Source organism: Polyergus mexicanus, unplaced genomic scaffold (genome assembly GCF_030449975.1).
Source record: "Polyergus mexicanus isolate NDT 795.1 unplaced genomic scaffold, iyPolMexi1.0 SCAF_6, whole genome shotgun sequence".
NCBI classification, from domain to species: domain Eukaryota; kingdom Metazoa; phylum Arthropoda; class Insecta; order Hymenoptera; family Formicidae; genus Polyergus; species Polyergus mexicanus.
Window position 1 is genome coordinate 9,210,709 of NW_027223326.1, and position 22,464 is coordinate 9,233,172.

General features: G+C 36.1%; 1 protein-coding gene across 6 annotated transcripts in view; it reads right to left on the reverse strand.

Annotated features, from left to right (window-relative positions):
• LOC138933807 (uncharacterized) overlaps positions 1 to 22,464 on the reverse strand; it is a 249,198-nt gene that overhangs the window by 194,575 nt on the left and 32,159 nt on the right. Inside the window, exon 1 of one of the 6 annotated variants that reach the window (XM_070296810.1) lies at positions 11,868 to 11,908. The exons of the other annotated variants lie outside the window; for them this stretch is intronic. The gene's annotated coding sequence lies outside the window, so the exon portion shown is untranslated. Of the gene's footprint in view, positions 1 to 11,867; positions 11,909 to 22,464 lie in introns of those variants that run through there. 6 annotated transcript variants of the gene reach the window in all.

A 22,464-nucleotide genomic window follows, 5' to 3' on the forward strand; every position in this document is an offset into this window, starting at 1 on the left:
TATTAAAGTAGATCAATGTTCGCTGCAAATGTTAAATGTTTAATTTTAAATATCTTTATAATCAACCGCCAAGTTACAAGTTTCTTAATGAAATATCGATACTTTTATTATCTCAAATTTAACTCTCTTGTGTTATTTATGCACTATTATCTAAATTATGACACATATTAAGATCGCTCATTAACGAGAAAGCAAAGAAAAGAGAAGAAATTGCTTTCTTAAATTAAAAATATCGATTTTAAATTAATCAAAAAAACCATGCTGCTAATATATAGTTTATTAATTGCGGTCTCTCGCATAAAGTGAACGCGATATCGTGCCCGACAGTCTTCGGTAGCATACTAGCTGTATGCTTCATAATAGCGTTATCAGACGAGACTCGCGCGTCAGACCGTATATCGATCGCGTTCGCGACCACGACAGTTTCTCATCGTGCACCGAGTATCTTACGACACGCTTTGCAAACAATATACGGCAAAAGCATTCCCCGCCCCTCCCCCCCCCCCGCGCAACGAAGGGAGGCCAGACTATTATGCCCTGTCTCTCCCAAGAAAATCCAGCCCAAGCCTGGGCGCATTATTCCATTCGTAAGAATCCAACGTCGGGCGATCCTTCTTAGAGGCCACAAAGGGGTGCCTTTCTACCGGTATGAAAATCTCGCGAAAATTAAAAATCGACTTCTCTCCCTTCCTCCTCCTCCCTCCATCTCTCTTCCTTCCCCTGCTCATCCTTCTCCCGCCACTACGAAAAGGAAAGAGGAAAGGGTTGAAAAGCGTCGGCGAATATGTGCGCGAGCGCGCTACTGGAGGAACGCGCTACTGGAAGAAAGGAGGGTGGAAAGGTAGGATACGATATGAGTGGAATACTTTACGACCCCATTTTTTAGAAGATCACCTTTTGTCCCGTCATTCTCCCTTGACTCGCTCCCTATTTCGTCTCTCGCTCGCTCTTTGTTTCATCGCCGGTGATCTCTCTCTCTCTCCTACTCGATATCTCTTTCTCTCTTCTTTGTTCTTGTAAACTTAGCTTGCGCGTTCTCTACAGTGTATTTGCATACCGCGGAATCGTCCGCTTGATTTCACAGGAACTCTTTGATCCCCGAATTGAAATTTAAAGGCAACGCGGTGTTGTCGCGACCCGTTCTACACGATGTGTAAAAGCATCACATTTTACATCCGGGATGCGACGTTCCAGTTTCGTTCGATTCTTTTTGTGTTTTTTTTCCAGAATCGTACGGGACATTTGCCGGACTCTTTCCCTTTCACTTATTTATGCTATTCTCGTGTCATTTTACTCAATTTATGCGGGTATTTGTACGCTTCTCCAAAAATTCCAAAGCTTTTACACATTTTTATTGTTCAAAAATCGCAATCGTGTCACGCGTGCGGCCAATTAAAAAACGAGACGCTAATGAGGCAAAAATCTGTAATTGCGCAGAAAAATTTATTCGCTCGCATTATTCGCAAGGGGTGTCAAGCAGCCTGGAAAATTATTGCGCACTCTCCCGTTACTTTCTCGCGCTATCTCATTTTTTCCATTCGTACTTCCTTCCTGCTCTCTCCCGTCCGTAGCTCAATTTTTATTTCCTCGAAAGAAATCTTTGAACAATTGTATATTTCATCGTTGATGATCGCATACGTAAATTTACGATTTATTTTTCGGAAAAGAAATGCAAATATATCGGTGAATTCGAAACACATAAAATATTTAAATATATGAATTACGAAACGTATTTTTCGATCGATGTATATATCAGAGAGAAAGACACGCGAAGATAATTCGCACAAAAGGATAAAAAAAAAGGAACGAGACAGAATGATAGAAAGTGACTGACTTTTTGACCAGACTCTTACAGAGAGAACGGCCGAGATATAAGAAATAATAAACGAGACCATTAAGTCCGTGAATTTTTCTCGTGCGAGAACGGGGGAGGGGGGGAGGGGGGGGAAAGCGAGGCGAAAGAACAAAAGCCCTCCGAATTTGCAGTCTTTACATCTCACGGTCCTTACATTTTCATACCGCATACTCTATTCCGCTTTCTTTCCTGTCCGCCTACTCTCTTCCGCTTTCCTTGTTCCTCGTCGACCGGCCGTACATATATGTCGTCGTGGACCTTTTCGTACGCCTCATGCCGGACTTCATAAATTTGTGAAATGCATCACCGCATAATCTGCATGTGCTCTGTTTGCGAATCAAAATCGAAATAAAACGAGAGAAAATAAAATAAGAGCGTCTTTCGGTCTGGATCTCGTGGAACTTTCATCGCATAAAAGAAAAGATATTTTCCATATAAAATAGAAGAGATTGAAAGAGCGAGAAAGAAACAGGAAAACGAAAGACATCAACAAAATCTAATTCAAGTATAGATTTTTTATACAAAAAAAAAAAAAAAATGAGTTATTAACGTTACGCGTAGTATTTTTATAAAAGTATAAAAATATTTATGATTTTCTTTTGATATTAATTGATTTTGATATGGAACAATGTACATAATTTACTACTACTGCGCAACTTGTAACCTAGTCAGATATTGATAGTTAATTAAACAGGTGATATGCTTCTCATGTACACATAATCGTGTCACGAGAGAAAAATTAACATCCGGTATTTCAAAATAACATCTGGTTAAAAATGTAAATCGATATGCAATTCGTCGCACAAATATTTTGCTTAAATTTGCCAATTTTGCAGTGACATAAGAAATGCTGTCTCTTTTGAAAACGCGAAACGGACAGGTATCCCGAGAGCGGAGAAAAAGATCGTGCTTGGAGTTATATTTTCTGACAGAAGATAAAAAATACGACTGTCGCTCGAGGCTCATTCGACCATTTAAATTATTACGTTCTTACGAGATGATCGATGCTCATATTCCGCATTTACACCGAAATTCCGGTAATCGTTCCTGTCTCGCGATGCTTTTGCAAGACGAGAAAATATTTCTCTCGGATTTTACAATTTCTCTGACTCTTTCTCTTACTTCGAGCCTTTCTTTTCTCTCTTTCCTTTTTCGTTCACATTTCAAGAAGCTATTTATTCGTCTGTGTTTGACGAGTTCACCATGTCATCGATATTTCCACTGCAATTTCGTCAAATTTCTTATAGCGCTTCAATGAATGATTTTATAAAAATTCATTCTCTCTCTGTCTCTGTCTCTGTCATTTAAATAATTATTATAAATTCAATATCACCATCACACAAGACTATTTTTATATTAAATAAATAATAGCAATTTACATAAAATGTCGTGGGTGAGTCGCGTAATTAAAAAAAAAAAAAAAAAAAAAACGTTTATCGCATGAATTAAAGTTTATAACGTGAAATACATAGATGGATAAACCTCGAATTAATAATAATTGTGCGCACATATTCAACCGCAAATATTTACTGTCCACGTAGAAAAATGACAATGCCGCTCCACCATGCGTTTTCCTGCGAGTATAATCGCAATGGAAACGTTAAAATAAACAGTCGCGCAATATTTCAATGAAAGCATTTTCACGCAAACATACGGGCGAATAATATCTGACAGAACGTTTCTTGGAGAATAAATGCAGTTCCCGACAGTTCTAACATTGTGCCGTTTCTCCAACTTCTCACGCGCGCGTACGTGAAGCTTTCATTCCGACCGTAAAGCCGATAAATTATCGAGCTTGAACGACGACACTGTTTTGCGCACCGGCGATTTACTCATGCGGAATCGGCGCGAAGAACGGACAATGGCTATGAGAGAAATCAATTTCCAATTTGTTGGAGGGGGATACGCTCGAAAGTGCATTCTGCATCGTGTCACGTGCCACGATCGGACACTCACGAGACAAGGGGCGTTTCTTGGTAGGGTGCGTTAGTCTCCGGATGTGGAGACAATTCTCGGAAGACAAAACTGGAGGTCTCTCTCGAGTCACGTATCCGGGAAAAAAAAAAAAAAAACCTAGAAACTGCAGCCCTTCGCACATCTTGAACGTCGGGGCGAACAAAGAATGATGCTGGAGTATAATTTATCTATTCCCTTTCGATTCACATCTCCCGTAAATCTCCCGTTAATGAAAACGATTTTATTCAGCTACACGGAAAATATATATATATATCTTCGCAGGTAACAAAATCGCACATTGTCAAAGAAAATCACGAAACTAAAGGAATTCACGGATACTATTTAAAGAAATCTAATTTAAATAATTTAAATTAATCTAATAATTCAAACTATTTTCGTAAAGTTTCGAAATTATTCTCGAGTTTCTCTAATTTCTAAATGGATCGATCTGATTATCGTTTGCCAACCAGATCATGAATAGAAAACAAATAGAAGAAAAAAAAAAATAAATTATCAGTCAACTTATACTCGGATGATCAGATTAATCAAAACTCCTATTAAAAATAGACTTCGATCGCGTTTTATGCGTTTCACAAATTGCCCTTCGAGTTATCGCGGGCATAAATTCTACGCAAAATCGCCGAGCGGCCTATAGGGGCAAGTGCAATTTTGCATTAATTGTACGGATCGAACAATTTTGGCGATACACACTATTGCGTTACATCAGCTAGCTATAGATGAATGCGTAACGAGCAAACGATATTGCGGGGCGGTAATAATTATATCTAGACCGATGCGCGCGATCATTATTGTTTCGATTCCGAACCATATTATTATTTGTGCAAGCGTGAAAAAATAACCGATTATCAGCGAAACAGCCGTTAACAAGCATCATTTCCTATTAAATTGGACTAATTAATACACCAACACTAATGCAACTGTCTGCCAAATATTAATTGTTCGACTTAAGCCGCGACTGCATCACACGGAACAGATATTTGTTATTTTAACGAGAGTGCTTAATTAGCCGACAATAGTATGTTGGAAATCAAGCGATACTTTATATCAAATAATTATTAAATTAATCGTTGAACTAAAAATAACTAGAATATTCGCTTATATTCGTAATAGATTTCATTTTATATCAACATACATAACAATATTCTACAAATTACATTAAGTCCATAATTGATGCAATAATATAATAATATTATAATATAGATTGTTCTAAAACCTGCTATGTATCTTTCATTTGTAAATTTTATGAACAATATTAAGATAATTCTTTTTCTTCAAAAAAAAAAAAAAAAAAAAAAAAAAAAAAAAAAAAAAAAAATCGATGTAGAAAATTCTAGAATTGAAATTTTTTGATTATAGTAGATTATAGTAAAGTTGAAAGTTTAAAGATTTCGCGCACAGTCGATTCGTGATTGTCCGCGATTCGCGGATATGCCCTTACATCGACGTAATAAAATAAGAGGTCAACCTTATAAGGCTGTTGATTCTATCGCAAGGAACATCGAAAGCGACGCCGGAGGATGTTGTGCTAGCAATATCCAAAATCTTCAGTATATATCCGACGATCCAATATTTGCTATGGAGATGAAGTAGGAGTACATTCCGCCATTCCCTCTTTTTCGCGAACTACCACTCGTCGAAAATCTACTCTATGTATGTATGTATGTATTTGCGTATGTTTTGGTATATATCTTTTGCATACAATTTGCCCCAGTTTATGTACGCGTATTTAAATGGTAACCACGATCCTATATAAATACAAAGATTTTTAGAACGTTTTTAAACATGAAAAACAGAGAAGAGAGATATGGACAAGCAAAAATATATGATAATAAGTAAAAAGATTTGTATCAGGAAGGATCTTAATTTTATCATACGATATTCTCGACAGATAAAATGCAATTAACTGGCACGTGATGTAGATGAGAGTTAGGTTAATTGGGTTTACGGTAATTTAGATATACGTTTAGATTAATTTATTTAATTGCACAGTATAATCCGTTCTGTAACGCGAATAAATTAAAAGGTTAATAGAAATTGTAATATATCGTGCTAAAAGCTAATTGAGGATTAAAAACGTATTAAATCACGGCCGACACATGAGTTATTAGATATAAATGCCCGTACTTACAATACAATTTTTATACTACTTATGCCGTATCCTATTTATTCGATCCTCCGACATAGCTTCTCAACCAAAAGCTGACAACTAATAAATGCCAGAAAAATTCTCTGAATAATATTCCAGGTCTTTTAGTATACCCCCTCTTCCAATGTTCGGCGACCTCGTAATAATAAGACATTGTAAACAATGTTTACGTTCGTCGAGGCCATTATGTATACACTATACACGGCGATCCTGTTGTATTCTATATCATTTAACATAATTATCTGAACTTTCTTAAGAAGAAAAATGAAAATATATATTGGAAATATAAATATATCATTTATCTCTATATGTGTAACATTTAATACGTTGCGGCCTATTTAATTCCATCGGAGAAAAACTTCTATATTTATCCGATAATCGCATTTAAAGACTTCAGATATAAACTGTAGTCAAGATAAAAGCCAAGATAAAAGCATACGCTATTTTTATACATAGGAGCGACATCCGCGGACATATATGCGCATAAAAACAAGAACGTTGTTTACTCGGTGTGTTGTTACAAAGGGTGATCCGTCATCGTGGAAGATGAAAGAAAAAAAGAGAAGGTATATCAAAGACGCTGGGATCTCGTATCGCGGAAAATCGATATTATTATGGCGGTGACGGTATTTTACAGATGCATGTACACAGCGACCGAAGACGATGACCGAACTGCACTTTGATTAAATACTAAAGGTATAATGCCGTTGTTCATTATATTAACTACGCCACCTCGCGTTTATCACCGTGTCTTTGAAATTGTGCGAAAGATAATCTACGTAAAACTCACACACACGGAAAACGATATTGTTTGAATAGTCATATCTTCCATATTTAGCCAAGATGAAGCGACAACTTGAAAGCGATTGTGAACCTAATAGAATATATATTTCAATAATTAATACGATTGCAATCAACATAGAATAATATTCCGATAGTTTTTACCTCTATTGCAAAGAAAATGTGCCATTATTGATTATTAGAATCAATCACAATTATATATATATATATCAATAATGAAAATAAAGCGATATTTCCTTCCTTACATAAATAAATAAATATATATTTCTAATAATTATTATAATATAATAATATTAAGATATCTGTATCAATCAATGATCTAACAATCGGATTAATCGCGCAATCGGTCAAATTTCGAAGATTTTTCGTTCGCTGCGATATGTTATTATCTCGACATTCGATTAGCACCAATGCGCAGCCTAACGATTATAAATGACCATGTTCAGCGAACCTGTCGGCCGTTAGCCTCGCAAACCGTCTAATGACCTACCGCTAATAACTGCTACTGCTCTTGTAAGCGATCCGTTCAGAATACGGGCCATTAAATCCATAGTCCTAAAGTGTATTAGCGGTACAGGCATGTTATTTGTAGGCACGGTCAATACAATTACAGCTCTATCAATCGTTAGGAATAGCTGCGAGCATATCCAGAGAATTTAGATTGTTCGCGTCAAAACCATTATATAGAGTATGCGTAACGTTATAATCGATTTGATAGGCGTTACATGTTCGAATCCACGAAATGGAAAAATAAATTTGACGAATCGATCACGATTATAATCGACATCCATTAAGGATCCTACAACCGAAATTAACTCGATAAGGATGAATAATTGAACGCGTTATTAATAATCAAAGAATATTTATATCAAATCAGTTAAAATCCAAATAATCTATTAATAAAACCGATCAATTAATACAAATTAATATACAAATTGTTTTATTATTGTCGTTCTTTCATTATTTATTTCTACTTGACTGTAATTATTTGTACGAATACCTTCTCCATATCGATTTATCATAGCAAATTAAAAATGTGATAACACAGTTTCAGTTACAATCGATAGCGCATCGTAAATACGTTCACCGAGTATCGCGCTACCGAAAAGTCGCGTAAACCAGTGACAATAGAAAAGCGCATCATCGAACGCGCTTTGAATAGGCAATAAATACCGAACTTCGTAAGAAGTTTTCGATGCTCCACGGCGTTAAATTGACGATGCAATTCGCCCGTTCACAATGTGCCTCTCCAGTATAAGGAATATCTATAGAAAGATGCCCTCTCACGTCTTCGAAAACCGTCACCCTCTCAACAACGGGGGTGGCTACGAAGTATTAACATATTTACGACAGTCATGAATTCGAACGCCTCCTTCACCCTCCCGGACCGCATTCCCTCGCAAAGTTACGAGTTCCCGCCCACTCGAAATCGACGTCGATCGACCAGACGAGCGCATCGAGAAAATTAGTCGAGCGTGTCTTTTCGTTCCACGAGAACCAACGAATAGCGCGGCGGTGTTCCCTACGTTGAAAGTCTCTCTTTTCCTAGACTTTCCCCGCGCACACAGTCGCACACACGTACACCCATAAAAATGCGCGCGCGAACTTGGTCGGGCACGTACCCCAGATCCGATTTTTCGTCTGACTCTACAGGGGGGTCGGTCGGTTGTTCCTACATAGAGCGCGAATGTGTGTCGGAGGGATTCTCGGGAGGGCAGATTGGAGAAACGTTGAAGCGAATGTATTAGTAGAACTGACGGACTCCCGAAAGATTCTCCGCGAGTATTCGTATTTTTGTTTATTCTTTTTGAATAGTTTCATAATTTTTTTTTTCTATAATATATTAAGAACAACTACATATTTATACATATTTGCATAACAGAAAGAAAATAATTTGCTAATAATTTCAAATAATTAATTTCTACAACCTATTGTGAAAATATGTCAAATGCCATTTAATTAACAATAAATTCATAAGATTTTATTTAATTACTGTATAAATTGCTTAACGCAAAAAACAATTCTATGTATCGGGGAAAGGAAGAGGAGAAATTACGTTCTTAGTTTTATCGCAATCTCAAAAATGATAACATAAATTTAACGCATTAATTGCTTTTTCGAAATTGCTTATCCATTCGGACACGACGCATTCGCGCTACTTATATAAATATTTAATTGGCAAGTAATTATTATTTTACCAGCATAATATGACGCATAAATTAACGAATTAATGATATTTTGACATCGCTATTTCAGTATTCTTGATCTTTATTCGTGTTTACAAGCAAACAAATTTATCGACATCTTCGTTAGGCGTTAAAACTTTCCCTTTCCCTAAAGTCATGTTTCGAAAACAATTCATGAAACAAAAGATAAATAAAATTTCACTAAAAGAATATGATTAAAAGAATATGAAATAAATACCCATAAGTAAGTTCAGAGATAAATGTTAAATATATATAATCACTACATTTTTAAAATCGTTTATATCAGTGAATAAGTATTTAATCTACATTTTTTAACGTTTTTCATTATTATTTGAAGTGACAAAATATCAACGCTGTATGTGCGCCCGATGTGGTATAAAATTCTTTCTAATCGATATACGCAGTCTTCGTTTTATTTGATCAGATAAATTCACTTTCGTGGCAAAATACCATAAAATAATGCAAAGGTGCAACCGATTCCGCGATGGTCGCGCTAAAAACGTCTCTTTAGAATCGATATACGAACAGTGGCTAAAACGACATCCACTCTGCCTGATGTAGAAAGTCGCTGGGCGCGAAGAGATGTCGAGTTCTCGTCTTTGTATGCAAATCGCGTAGCGCACTCACGGAAACTCACCGAAGACGAGAAACCGACCTGACGCTTGACTTTGCCCGTTTGTCGTCGGTTCTATCGGTTGACGAATTCCCTAACGATAATTTTATTCGAGAAGTTCGCGTACCGAGAAATCGGTAATAAAAGCGAACGTTGACGAAGTAGCATACTTTTTTGTCGCTCGCCACCGTTTGCTGAGAAAATATATTATATTTGGTACTATTCTCGTTTTAAATGTCGAACTATATCGGTGTAATGAACAATCAACGATCTACAGCGAAGATCGCATAATCTGAATATCAAAAAGACCAAAAGATAATATACAATCTATTTATGTAACATAACTGAAAGAATTTTTAAAAACAAAATATAAATTTTACGTTTACCATATGTAAAATGTTTCACGAACCAAAACTGAGATTTTAAATTTTTCCTTTAAATGCACAAATATTTTTACATGTTCGCTGAAAGAAAAACGTTCTTTGTTTTCCTCATCCTTAATCTCGTAAAAAATTCGATAGCGGAGCGTATTATTTCTCTCAAAGCTTTGCCAAACTGTTGAGATGGGGCCACGAAATGCGTCCCATCTATCACATCATAAAAGCACCAAATCGAGAAAACGGCATATCAACTATTTTTGACTTATTAACTGGACAAATATCTATAAATTTCTTTCCTTCTACGCCTTTCTTACAAGTAACGAGTAGCAAGCAAATCTTTCTTCGCGTGCTTGTGATAAATTTTTACCAATAAAATTCGTCAATATTTTGAACTGAAACGCTTTTGAATATTTTTGTACGTAAAATAATATTACGTAGAAAAATATCCAAAAGCGTTTCTATGAGCTACACGTACAATATATTTCCAGATTATTTCATTTATTTCATCACGAGAGGTTGCTGTTATTCTATAACATATCTATAAAAACGCAGTTTTCTCGTTATTTCTCTTTCTCCATGTGTGCTTCTATTTAAAAAATTGTCCTCATTATATATTGCAATAATAAAAAAGAGAATATTATTTAAAAATTAAATTTACTTTTAACATTGTATATGGTATATTCACATATAGTCACTCTAATCTCAATATCTTTGCATCACGATAGTAAATATATGCCAACAGATTAATTATTCTGGCAATTAAATATTAAATTAATTTCGAGTCAACGTAAAATATTCTATTTTTGAAGTTAGTTTAAAAATATATTTAATTATATATTCTCGATTCATATATTTTTTGAAATTTTATCCGTGAAATCTCTTTAATCTTTAATGTTGAATCTTTATTTCTATAATTCAACGTTTCGACATTTTTGTTATACGATTTAGACTCTGTTTAGACTTCCGACATTTCATATCGCAAAATAGATTAAAAAATAAAATGAAAGACGTCACGATAGGAATGGAGCACCGCGTACAGCGCACACATGCACATACACATACATATATATGCATACACCAGCAGCGTCGCATGACGTTAGTCGTCGATCTTCAAGACAAATATTATTCCGAAAAATTGGATTACCGTTATCGTCTACCACCAAACGCCAACAACTGTGTGTAGGCGGATCGTTTCGAGCTACCAGTAACGCGCGTGCGAACGCGTACGAGAAACTTTCGGGGCTATCACCCTAATCTTCTCCTCCAACATCCAATCTTTCCCTTTTCTTTTCCGTGTGCCACAGCGCGATACCACACGAATCTTCGGTGGTTCTATCTCAACCACGATAAATAATTTTGACATAACGGCGAATACGAATAAATCATTTGCAAATATGTAAAAGATCTAAATAACATTGCAGACTAACGTTTATAAATGTCGCGTGTGTATGTATTCTCAAATAATATTCCTTTATTGATCTTGATTTTTAATATTATTAAATGTAATTAAATTAAAGATTATTTCATATTAACTTGAAATAAAATGGAAAACTCGATTTTTACTAAATTTTAATTAATTTTGATAATATATAAATAGATAGAAAAGTAGTTGAGAAGAGAATAGAACGGAAAAATACTTTTTCAAATAACTCTTTTTATTTACATAAGTTTCTTGGGTATTGGAAGATAAGAGTTAAGAAAACTCATAGATCGCGGCTTTAAGAAACAGAAAGGGCGAATGTACTTATCGAAGCGAAAGGAAGGGTCTAGCTCCGGTCCTCTAATACTCTCTTTGATAACTCCCTCGAATACAAAACGATAGTCTTGTAATACCCAGATTAATATACCCCTCCAGCTTTAGGTTTGTATCAATTCGCAGAAGACTCACGGGATGATGTCGACGCCGCGCCCCAAACAACGCATTGAACAGCCACAAGCCGGTGTCAAAAGCTTCTTATCGTCTTCCATAATTAACGTCTACAAAAAAAAAAAAAAAATTTGAACGCGGTGTTTTTAACTTTATCAGATGAATTTTTTTTAATAGTGCAAATCTGGTCTGTTTTTATATATATTATGTAAGTATTTTTTATTAAAAAATATTATGAAACGTAAGAGATTCGATTTTTTGCGTAAATGGCAAAAATTGTTAATGCAAAAGAAAAAATAAATCGCAAAAAAATTATTTTATTAATTAAATGATTTTTTATATTTTTATTTTTTTTTTTTTTTATTGGGAAACTTTGTAACTGTCTAATCTTTTTTTTGTTTGCATGAGATAACTATTTAATTCTAATAAAACGAAAAGCATATCGATGCGACGCTTGGGGGAGACAAGAGATCGAGTACGAATGCAGAGCGAGTACATTTCATGGACCATGGTATTTCAGAAATTTCTCGATACCGCCTCTCTCTCTCTCTCTCTCTCTCTTTCTCTCCATCGACGTTTCTTCGCTTCCCATCCAATTCCGTCCCTCCTCACTTCGCCTCGTCGATAGCTATGCTTCCTCGCAGAAGTGTGAGATTTTCGTGCGAAAAAAGAGACCGGTTGAGCCTACGATACATCCTTCCCGAATGAAGCAGTTAGGAAACGAAGACAATAACCGACTCGTTTCGTATACCAGACGTCACCGGATTATCGGACAACCTTCGCCTCGGTCGAATGCTCGCATGAGTAACTTAATTCTTTCTCCAATGTGAGACACTATGGGAAAGTCCGTGAAATCTTTGAGGAAATAACAAAATCGTCGTGATCTTGTATGCGATGGAGTTTATTGCTGGCGCCAGTTGCTTCAAATGGCATGTTACTTTATCGTCGACAAAACCATCATTTAATTTTAACGATCGAGAATTATTTGATTTTGTTTCAGAGATGAGGGATTGATTTGTTAGAAATGATTCCTGAATAAAAAAAAATTCGATATCGTTATTGAAACAGCATCAGAGAGATATTGATTTAGATTATTGTTTTAAATAAATATGAAAAGTAGTATTAATAAAAAAATTTATACAAAATTTACATAAAACCTATTATCTTTCCAAACTTACTTATGCAAATGGATAAATTAATTAATAAATTTTTGTATACTGTTTTGTATTTCGCAATTTTAATCTTTATAAATTTTCGTCGAATTTTGAAGTGTAATACAGAAGAACTCTTTAAAATTCGACGAAAATTTATAAAGATTAAAATTGCGAAATACAAAACAGTATACAAAAATTTATTAATGCTGAAAGCGAGTAGTCGACTGCGTGAGTAAGCGTAAATTACGACTACATATCACACGAGACATTTCGTATTCATGCATTTACATGCGAATGCGAATAGACATTTTTATATCACGTTTTATTTATCAGATTTACAGGGGTGATGACAGCGTATTATTTATACGCTCTGCGTCTGAAAAAATAAGTATGTATATACCGTGCAAAATTCTCGGTTGCATTCCTACCCAATTTCATCCTCCGTCTCTTCCTAAAAAAACTAACCGTGAGTGTGATAACGCACTTGTACGCCCGACATTATTACAATCGAATATCGATTGCCGTTAAACTCGAATCGTTATTAGTCTCTAAGCGAATAAAGTCGCGCGCTACCGATTTACCTTCGTACTCGCTACATAGTCAACAAGAATGAAAATGCTTGCCAAGCAATCGTTTCCCGACAAGGCGAAGAGAACGGCAGTGACGAATTTTCCAGTTGAACAAATCGCAGCGCGATCCGTTTTGCTCTACGAGAGGGGAACCAGATAGATAAGGAAGAGTGACCGGTTATACGTGACCCGCGCGAGACGCGACGCGAGTGAGCGGATCAGGTGAAACGCGAGCAGACAGGGCAGGTAAGCAAATGAGAGTGCGGGGGAGGGGAGGGGGAGAGGGTAAAGCGAGTCTCTGCTCTTGACAGATACGCATTGCTAACCCTGCACCCACCACGCTCGTGCGCGTTCGTCGACCTCCGCCTCCTCCGCCTCCACCTCCTCCACCCCCACCTCCTGCGCGCCCCGATCCCGGCCACCGAGCCGACCCTTGCCAACGTGGACGTCGAAAGCACGAACTCTGCCACGGAGAGATTTCAGGATCTCGCATCGCTGATCGAATCGTTCGTGCATACTTCGCGAACGAGGGATTAATTCGGTCGCGACTAATTCGGGAATTGGCCGTGAGCGGAGCCGACGCGATGCTCGCGCGAGCAAGCATTCGCTGCTCGCCGCTCTCACTCCACGCCACGATGTTTAGGAATTGATGATCGATGCGCCGGCGAATAGAGACCTCCGTCAAATAAATCACATTTCCATAAATGCGCATATTTTATACGGTACATTTATTTGAAATAAAAAATTAAAGACTTCTGACACATTATAAAAATTTTTACAAGGAAAGTATAAATCAGTAATAAAAGTTAAATTTCCAATTAATTTTATATTAGCTTTAACATTTAATTGCAAATATTTAATTCCAAGAATAATTAAGGGAAAGAGAGAGAGAGAGAGAGCAAATGTAAAAGATGTGACAGATGAATGGGAATATCCATCCAATTTTCATTATAAGAAAGTCGTCGATATAAACTCTCCTCTAGAGATACTTTGGCTAATTTACATAGCAGAGAAACAATGGCCGTTTCCTCCGTTTCCGCAGAACAACGTCATCTCTTCTATCTCTCAACTTTTATTCAGTAAAAAACCATGTTGTAATTTCTTTCGCCATTGTGACCGTTCTTATTAATGTTACTTATTAATACCGTCACATCGCGGTCGCGGGCGTATAAAAAAAAAAAAAAAAAAAAAAAAAGTCGCGGTTCTCCGCGACACGGTGGCCGGGAAAGATAATTCGCTGGCGTTATCGCGGGGAAATGCGACGTCACCCGATGTTACGAAATGCACCGCCGCCGCCGCCCACCCGCGCCGGACGTCGGCGAATCGCGAGGACGAAACCATTCTCTGCATAAAACAAAAGGCGCCGCAATACGATATACCGCGCGTTTCATACTTACGTTTCGTGCATATTTCAAGCGCGTCGCGAGCTCGGAGATATACGCGAGACACCGTATCGGGCTTCACCAGACTGCACTTTATGCGACGTGTACGATGCACCGCGCGATATTTTTATTCTCGTGTATTCGCGTATATATCGTATACTAGCGGATGCACTGATCGCGCACTATTGTAAAACAACTCTATGCGTATTTCCGATTCGTAACTTCTTATTGAAAAGAAAAGCATATTTATATAGATTGTAATTAAATACATATAATGGATGATATAAGAGCAATAGAGTTCCCGAATACTCCTAAAGAATATTTACTTGCAAGGTAAAGTTTTTTCCTCTCCTGCCTGATTTTCCTCTTTAATATTAATTGTAAATATTTCGAAAAAATATATATAATATATAGCAGAATTTAATTTAATACTGTTATAAAATATACATTCCTCACATCTGTGATTCAATCAATATAGTCTATTTTCTTGTTCGATTAAATTTGGTACAATTTTAGAGAACTAGAATGAACGTCAATCCATTTTAGAGAAATCTCCTGCTATTTCATGTCATTTTATTCCCATTTGGTAAAAAGATTCGAATATAATAGACAGATGTTTGCATTTTATCCTAAATAAAAGGTATTGTTATCAATATTCCCTATAACTGCATTTATTTGGTTATACTATGAAAAGCTCTACATTTGATCAGATTTTGATAATAAATCACAGTTGTATTGTATTCATTTGAATAGCCTGTCTAAAGCAATATGATTTAACAGAGGATTAACAACGCATTGAGCAACTGCATGATTCAAAACTATAAAATTTGGAATAAACAAAAAAAAATGCAAACCATAATGCACCAGAAGTAAAAGCATGAATGTCTTAATGACAATGTTGTGTATGAAAAAATGAAAAAAAATTTTCAGTTCTTTTTATGTGTAAAATATCATTAAAAAATAAGAAATCGAAATACATCATGTATCATTCGATATATATGCTCTTAAAGATGTTACACGAAATTACACGAATATATTCGTGTTGTACATATATGTATAATATATATAATAAATAAATATATCTCACACAATATATCGGGTTCCTTTACATTTTCGAAGTATAACGATAATGGTCGCTCTGACGGGCAATACGATTGCCCGCAACGGTTTCCTTCTATGCGAGTACCTACCATTGATCGCACGAGTGCCTGCAACTTGCATTCTCGAGTGGCAATTGGAGTGCGGAAGATGATGAGCGATGTACAACGAGTCTCGCAAGTACAAGAGATAAAGATCGGTGTATCATATAAGCGAAAGTCGAGATAATTTTGTATTCGAAAGAAGAAGCATGTATAAAATGATACTCGACAGATTGATAATATTCTACGGTGACGTTGATTGGCAAAATTATAGACATTTTCACTTTAACTTCGAATATTTCAATTATTTAAAAATTAATTGGAACTTTCGTATACTATTTGGCAATCGGAGAATAGAAACGAGTGGAAAAAGCAGAACAGGCATCAGGCTACAGTCGTATTTCTACAAATTGTCGCGTCGAAGATCAAAAAATTAAACGTCGATATTCTCAAGCATCGTTCAGATTACGTCGTCATAATTCAGATGAAATCGCGCGACACACGTCGCGCGCTACGCAAATCCGGCAGGAATGAGATTTCTCGCGCGAGAGAACGAATTTCTCTACGCTAGAGCGCACATTATCGGGAGGGACAGGCTCTCGATACATCACCCCTACCTCCCGTGAGATATTTCACGATCTTTTCGCACTCTCTGCATCTGCGACAAAGGCGCGCCCGAGGCAATAATTCGGAATGACACGGTACGGGCTCTGCCTGTTATGTATATGTATATCGAGCTCTGCGTTGTATTCCCTCTCTCTCTCTCTTTCTCTCTTTGATCGAAGACGAAAGAGGCACCGTTCGTGCGCGAGCTATATAGCACGAGGTGCCATAAGTGGCTCGAAACGATCTGGAAACTCCGGGCAAACGTCACTCCCGCACAAATCTCCATAGCACGCCATAATAGAATGCCCCCCTCGCCCATACCCTCCTCCCCCGCCCCCGCCCGTTCTCCTTTCTCCGATACGTACGTACGATGCCCTCCCCGGTGTATTCGGGATAGCGATAATGATGCTCACGTTTAAACAAGCTACGTTACGTAACGATCGTTGCCCCTTAGGCTAAAACCTAAGCTTAGCTCGATAATCGCCGCGTGCATGTGAGATGTGAGAGCTGTCAGGAATATTGGATTATGGACTTTCCTTTCGAAATTACCGTTTGTAATGCGAGACTTCGATTAGCACGAAAGATAATAATAAAATTGAACAATTTCGCGATACTACTTTAGAGGATAATATTCGATATAACAGTTTAACGCATAAAAAATTTATTAACTGCAAAAGTTGCTATGCAACTTTTTAATCTCTTGTTTCAATCAAGATTTTAATGAGAAATTAATTGTAAGAATTATTCATTTAGTATACTTTCTCTCTAAGCCGCATTTAAGTACTAAGTACGTATAAATATAAATATTATCAGCTAATCTCTTCTCTCTCTCTCTCTCTCTCTCTCTCTCTCTCTCTCTCTCTCTCTCTCTTTTAAAGTCTTCTACATATTAAATGCCCATTAAATTTTTTAACTCAATTTTGAAAAGATATTATATACATACTTGAATAAAATGTCTGCACATAAATATATCATAAAACTCATAAAAAATTCACAAAAATATTGTAAGAGTAGCTGGATATTGTGTTATTATTACTTTAACGTAAATAATATTATTTCGTGGATACTATACGGAATATATTTATTACGTAATATGCTATTATAATTAAAGTATGAAAAGAAGAAGTAGAGTATAATTCGGAAATAGAATGCAGAATTATATTTCCTTTATTTTCCGCAATATTAAAAATGGTTGTATAAATTTTATTTCGGCAAATTTTAATTTATCAGCGCTTTGACTTCTATATCCAAAGCAAAAGTTGAATATGAATTCTCTCTTTATCGTTATCGTCGGGAATATAATAGTTACGTATGTATTCATTGTAGAGAAATGTGATTGGAAAATCTAGGGGAGTGCAAGAACAATAAAGAGGAGCACATGTTTTCAGATTCTCTACCATTTAAACGTTCGCGATAGTGATATAAATTCCTAGCTCAGTTTCCTACCATATATAATAATTCCAAATTAATAATGTAACAGAGAGATAGAATTTCAAAATCAATGGTTTTCATATATAAATTAAATCCACCTCTTTAAATAATTTATTTTAGAATCATTTTTTTTTTCCCCCTAAAATAATATATGCGAGTATTAAATTATCTATCATAATATTTACATACGCGCACTTTTAATTTAAAGAGATTAGTTAAGATTTAGGAAAATATAAAAAAAAATATTAGAATTAAATCCGTCATTTTTTTAAATTGCTTATTTTTACATTACAAGTAAAATAAAAACGTTTACAATATTCCTACATATTTTTTAAATCCTTCCCGCGTTTATAATATTCGTTTGACATATACAAACTTTTTTAATTGAATGTAGGAAACTGCAGAGAAAACATCAAACGCTCTATGAACATTGTATTGTTTTAATTCTACGTCAACATTGCAGTACGCGTTTTCAACAATCTGCTATACAGAAAATTATTTTGATTCCGAAAACGCAAAAGGCATGCGCTATAAGTTGATCCAGAGAGCGCAATTTCGGGGAATGTAACTATCGTCGGGTATCCGTACTTTCCAATTAATTCTGGCACGCTCGTGTGTTTGCGAGAGTCTAATTTAAATGAATAAATTACATCCGCGTTCCCGTTTAAACGCAGGTCGTTCTATATTTACAGCCACATCAAATACATACATTATCATTACGCCGGAGGAATTAGCTGTGAAAATTACGCGATTTAAATACCCCAAGTGCAAATTATGATATAATTCGCTCGCTGATGAATAATACTATTTGTTCGCAGAATTTGGCGACGAGCGTTTTCTCGCGCAAATCCACCTCCGGTAACTGTAGCTTCTATATATTTCGAGTGCGCTCGCCAAAAGATCATAATTCCGCAAGTAAGCAATTGTCATACGCTAAATTGCGTGATTAACGACACCGCGTTAATTACCACGCGTTCATCCCGCGTCTGTACACGAGCTATACAGAGAGGATAGAAGAGAGAGAGAGAGAGAGAGAGAGAGAGAAGGGCTTTTGTTATAAACAAAAATTGTGTAGCCACGAGTTTCCGCGATCGCATTTCGAAAGCGCTTCAATTGAGGCGTTAAAACGCGAGAGTTTCGAACGCCACGGTGCAACGATTCGCATGGTTGCAATGTTATCGCGAATCTCGTGGTCACGTTCTCACGAACGCGTGACTTTGCTTGCGCCAGGAAAAAAAAATCTCCACATATCTTTTTTTTTTTTTTTTTTTTTTTTAAGCAACCACACCAGCAATTACGGTAATTTCTGCCAGAGCGGTAGTTTCCTCCTGTAAGCCCAATCAAAGTCTGCCATATCAAAAAGAATAAATCGTCGCTTGTTCGATAATACTTTGTTTCTAAAATTCTAAATCATCGGAGAGAATTTTTTTTTTTTTTTTCCACGAAACATTGCTAAGAAAAAGAAAAGCCAAAGTATCGAAGTAATGCTGTAATACAAGAATGTGAAAATTAACATGTTTATAATAATAACTGTAAGATACCAAGTTACAAGAATGTTGAAAATGCACCTCTATAAATACACCAAGTATATGAGATCGTATTTCGCATAATCGCTGCGCGCGAGGAAAGCGATCTACTCTAAGCGTAACTCAACTCATAGATTACGTCAACGCGCATAGATTAAGACGCTCGCGGACTTTAAAGGTAGGTTGGTGAAAGCGTCTTGAGAACATTATAGCAAAACACACCAGGAGAACCAGCCCTAAGTACGTGGCAACTACGTCGGATGTAATAGCGAACGTCGGTGCAACGTCTGCGCAAGGTGCAGCCGCGTGAGGCACACGACGCGTTGCATGCGCCGCGAGATTGCATAATGACATAATATTCATGGCGGTACGCTTATGCTCGCGACTGAGTAGGTAATAAGGGGGCAACGACGAGAATACGACGTATAGGACGCGTGATGGCGAGGAGCGAGGGAGGGACGGAGGGAAGGTAGGTGGCAAGGGGTGACCTCCACTCTTGATGGGAACCAACGAGAGGTAGTGGCTGAATATTACGTCGGTCGAGAGGGGACGGAGGTTAAGGCGCAGAGAAACGAGGGGGATGGAAAAAGGGGTCGCGGAGTTGGAGAACGAGCAAGGCCGACGAGCGGCGCGGACACATTTTTAATTAAGACAGTTTCGAGGCGTAATTAATTTTACTACGACGCTGCCTAACGACCGGCGAGCATCCGCCGCCGTTCCTGATGCCGCCGTTGTTAGCTTCTTTCCGCCACTTCGACCACTGCCTTGCCCCCTCCTTCTTTCCCTCGTCGCCACCTCGTCTGCATAACATGCTTCTACGTTCAAAGTTTCACACTTGACGATAATGTTAGAATTTGTGCGAACGATGAAAATTGTTCTGCTCGCCGATAATATTTGCACCCGTTCAATAATTTTGAGAATCGAAGCAATTTTTGCGCGTCTGACGTACATATATACAATGTATATATTATACTTTACGATATATATTTTCGGTGCAAAAAAGTATTCAATTTTCAAACTTAAAATATTTGATTATACAGTATATAGAATTCATACAGTCATTTATATAATTCCATTAGATTAAATTTTCGATAAAGAAATATCGATTAATCTATAATAAATATATGATTTCGATAATTAAATAAAAATTTCGAGAAAAGAGTATCAAAAATTAATTCTTTCCTATTATTTTTTTTTTTAATCTTTTTGAGAAAATGTCGTTAACAGATATTGCGCGATCAGCTCATATTAACGACTATCTCAAGTTCTTTTTTCGCGTCATGTTCGACAATTGTTTTCTTTTCCTCGTATTTTTGGCATTGATCATCTTGATCACACACACAATCTAAACACACTATTATCTTAAGAAAGAATTTTTCCTTATCAAGATATTACATATAAATATATTTAACGTGAGAAAAAGTATATTAAAAAATCGTACATTTTCAGACAACCAACAATAACGAAAAGAACGGGATAAGAGATTCCTATCTAGAAAAACGTTAATTTAATCATATAATTTTCTTGAAATAACTTTATCCTATATATAATTTCTCTCTAAAATAGAAACGTAGATATACACAAGTTTAATTCGATAATTCTCATAATATACATCTCGGTGCCTGTCCATCCATTAATAAAGTATAAACGTTCATCATTTAACAAAAGCAAATTGATCATGTTAATCCTCATAATTTCATTATAGAGGATTAAAAGCAGATAAAAGAGACATAGCTAGTATGATACTAAATATTTGATCTATATATCATGTTAATGTGACTTTTATATCCCGATTGCAATGCTATAGCTTGTGTAAAGAAAGCACTATCAGAGAAAATCGATTAAACTGAGAAAAATTGAACGATTCTGGTAATTAAATCTTTAAATATCCCTTTCTAAAAAAGGCATGAAACCTCGAACTCGAATATATCGAAGCATTGAGGCCTCTTTCCCGCATTGCAGATTGACTGTCTCGCTTGTGAGCTGCGACTTGCTTCATTCGTGTTATTCGCAACTGTCAAATCGTGCGAGTTTTGACAGTGTGACAATTTGTGAAAGAAAAAATTAAAGTTAGAAAAAAAAAAGTTAAAAATATCGGAAAATGTCCATAAATAAAAGCATAAATTATGATACGTCGTACGATTCTTCTATCTACCCCCGTACAAGCAGCAAAGTCGTCCAGTTTCTCGCGCCAAAAATCGAAGGGCGATCTCATATCAATTTCGCTTATGGTACATCGCGAATTTATGAGTATCATAGATTATGGAACAAATACTTGAAAGATATTACGGCCGTATCTCCTCGGCGCTAAAATATATTCTGACAAAAGATAAGCTTTTTAATATTAGTTTATTAATTTTTAAATAACTTAAAGATATTTTTGAAATATATAATAAATAAAATTATAATGACAATTATAATAAATTGTATTATATTACAATTCTAGGAAAAATGATACTTGATATATATTATCCGTATTTCGCGTTTTATAAGATTTAAAAATTACTGTTTTACACACACACAATACATGCAAATCCGCGTTAAAAATCTTATTTAATATTATTTTAGAATTTTACAATAGTTTCGAACTATGTAGAGAGTACGCCCGTAGTTATAAAAGAATCTATGTCGCTATTGCTACGACTCAAATTGCAATATCTCGATTTTTGAGATATTCTAAAGCATTAAAAGTAAAAATCTATTTCAATATTAAATAGAAAATAATAACAGAACAGTGCACAATATATTTTAAATATCTTTTCTCAGAGCGTACTATCATTCACCTAGTAAACGAATCAAAATAATATAGAA